Source organism: Triplophysa rosa, unplaced genomic scaffold (assembly GCF_024868665.1).
Source record: "Triplophysa rosa unplaced genomic scaffold, Trosa_1v2 scaffold90_ERROPOS274359, whole genome shotgun sequence".
Classification (NCBI taxonomy): Eukaryota; Metazoa; Chordata; class Actinopteri; order Cypriniformes; family Nemacheilidae; genus Triplophysa; species Triplophysa rosa.
This window is the reverse complement of record NW_026634915.1, coordinates 10,067-13,068: the sequence shown is the minus strand read 5'-3', so window position 1 is coordinate 13,068 and position 3,002 is coordinate 10,067. Positions and strand designations below refer to the sequence as shown.

The window sequence follows — 3,002 nt, the reverse complement described above, 5'->3', positions numbered from 1 at the left end:
GGGAGAGAGACAATTTTAAACCAACCTTTGTTTTTAAATAATAACATTTTAAATCAAGGAAAAGAACTGTTTTTTAAAAAATGGATGGGAGTTGGAATAACAAAAGTAAGAGACGTTTTATATGAATTTAAAGAAGGTTTTTTACAAACACAATATATTGTGGACACGATGGAGGAGGCTAAGGAAGAATATAATGTACAAGAATTAAGAAATAAATATGAAGTCATTAAGAACGCAATACCAAAAGAATGGATTGAGAGAATAGAGAGTATGGAAGAAGAGACAAAAGAAAGAAACATCACTGTGAAATTGGGAGGAAAAATGCATGATTTTAATGAATGTAGTGTAAAAAGTTTTTATTGTGTTTTTAGAGATGATGTTTTTAAAGAGCCGATAACGAATAAGTACTGGGTGGAAAAATTCAAAGATTTAAAAGAAGAGTGTATATGGAGAAACATGAGAGGGAAATGTGTGGACGTAAAGTTGGAGGGTTTGGAATATTTTATAAGACACAGAGTGGTTTTTGCTGATGTTATTTTAAATAAGATTGGAATGGAACAAAGCGCTTTGTGTAAAGTGTGCCAAGAAAAGAAAGAATGGATTTTACATATGTTTTTATATTGTAAAGAACTGGAAGGTTTTTTGGAAAAATGCAAATGTGTGGTTAAGGATCTGACTGAGGAGTGGGATGAAAATGTAATGGAATGGGATAGAGTGGTGATGTTTGGTTGGGAAAAGAAGTGTGAAAACAAAAAGTTTATAAATCTGTGGATAATGTTAATGAAAAGTGCAATCTGGGAAAGAAGAATTGTAGCTAAAAAGGAAAAAATTGTGTTGGATGTCTGGATTGTGTTGAAAAGGAAAACAGAATTGTACATGAAAAGACTGTATGTGTATTTTAAATGGAAACAAATGTTGAATGACTTTTATCATGTTTTTACAGAAAAAGTATATTGTGTTTTAAAGGTTTTTATGTGGAAATTGCCAGAGAAAGAGATGTGATTTTAGTTTGTTTTGTCAGATTTTGTTTTCAGTTTTTTGTTTTTTTGTCATTTTTAATGTAAATTTTATGTAAGATGTTATATTTTAAATAAATAATAAAAAAATGCACGCCCTCTCTCGTCTGATCTCGGAAGCCAAGCAGGGTCGGGCCTGGTCAGTACTTGGATGGGAGACAGCCTGGGAATGTCAGGTGCTGTAAGCTTTAGTGCTTGAATAAAAAAAAAGGAGCTGCGTTCAGGTCGCAGTCTCCTCTGGAGGCGTGGGTTCGAATCCCACTTCTCACATTGCTTTGCACACGCTGGAGCCTCCTGGTGCTCACGTGATTGGCCTTATACGGAATCGGTCCATCGCTGAATTTCTGTCAGACAGTGTAAGGCACAGGTGGCAAACACAGTTCCTGGAGAGCCTGTCTCCAGCAGAGTCTAGCTCTAAAGACAGCTGCCTTGAAATTGCTAGTAATCCTCTGAAGGGTTTGATGAGCAGTGAGCGTGCATTCTGTACGCCTTTGCCGAGTGTCGATTTACATTCGTCTTGTTCTGTTTTCCTGTGCACGGCAATTCGGAGGGCGCTGTGAGGGTGGGTCAGTGGCGCAATGGATAACGCATCTGACTACGGATCAGAAGATTCTAGTTTCGACTAGTGGCTGGCTCGTTGTGCCTCAGCTCCTTTGCGTGCCATGGGGCGTCCTCTGACCTGCGCCAAAAATAGCTCAGTCGGCAGGCGCAGCTTACCAGGCCTTCGATAGCTCATTTGGTAGAGGGGAGGACTGTAGGCGTCTCTCTGGTCATCCTTAGGTCGCTGGTTCGAATCCGGCTCGAAGGAATAGTATTTTTAACCCTTGGAGACCGTGCAAACACCTGTTTGTTTAAAGATTCATGGAAAAGCGCCATAGGGCGTCCAAAAACAATTTCCCAGACCAGGAATCGAACCCAGGCCACGGCGGTGAGAGCGCTGAATCCCTGCCACTAGACCACCAGGGAGTACATGTCTGTCTCTGGCCCTCCACGTGTGCAGGGGGTGCCTGGCTCGATGTGTAGCCTTAATCGAGGCAGTCTTTCAGAAGGTGCATAAACAGTTTTGGCAAGAAAGGCCGCATTTACACCGCAGTTCTTTATGCTCAATTCCGTTTTTGTGACTATATCCTACCCGCTTACAGCTTCTTTTAAAAGTGACACATATCCGATATCTGCATTTACACTGCACATGGCAAAACAACCCGAGGTAGACGTACTGACCAAAAAAAAGTAAAAACTGAATTCTTATTTAATAGCCTTTTCATACAGAGATCTCGGAAAATGAAGGCATAATGTGTCCAAGGATTTGTCCCCCAGTGCGCCTTCACACATAAAGACACGTGATAAAGAACTGTAATGTAATGTCATGTGCAGATTTTTTGATCGTGATTGTAGGGCTGTCAAGGTGACGGAATTTCCGTTGCTGTGTTTATAGGTGGCTCAAAAGCGCAGTTTGCTTTTATTGCCGCTTTCCTTTTATATTTAGCCAAGTAGGGCTAAATAAGCTATATTGTTTGGGTTATTATTATGTAGAATATATTGTAATATGATATGACATATAATATGAATTTTAATTTTGATTAATTTCAAACTTTAACCTGCATTTAAGCAGACAACGCTATTCTCTCATCTTGAGATGCAGTTTGATGATAAGGACGTACATGCAATTATGCGTGATTAAGCTAAATAGAGCCTACCAGTAGTTTTTTTTAGTTTTTGAATAATTGACAAACACGCTTAGCTCTTGTTTCCTGGCAATTGTATAAAATGTCTGAACCTGCGGTACCTCTCGTACTGAGCAGGATTACTGTCGCAACAACAGGCATCAGTAGGGTAAAACTAACCTGTCTCACGACGGTCTAAACCCAGCTCACGTTCCCTGTTAGTGGGTGAACAATCCAACGCTTGGCGAATTCTGCTTGCAATGATAGGAAGAGCCGACATCGAAGGATCAAAAAGCACGTCGCTTGAACGCTTGGCGCCACA

At 40.2% G+C, this 3,002-nt stretch overlaps 1 non-coding gene across 1 annotated transcript; it reads left to right on the top strand.

Annotated features, from left to right (window-relative positions):
- The first annotated feature begins 1,737 nt into the window (after nt 1-1,737).
- On the top strand, nt 1,738-1,824 carry trnay-gua (transfer RNA tyrosine (anticodon GUA)). Its single transcript is given in 2 exon segments — nt 1,738-1,774; nt 1,789-1,824. It is a non-coding gene; the product is annotated as a tRNA-Tyr (tRNA).
- The last annotated feature ends 1,178 nt before the right edge of the window (nt 1,825-3,002 follow it).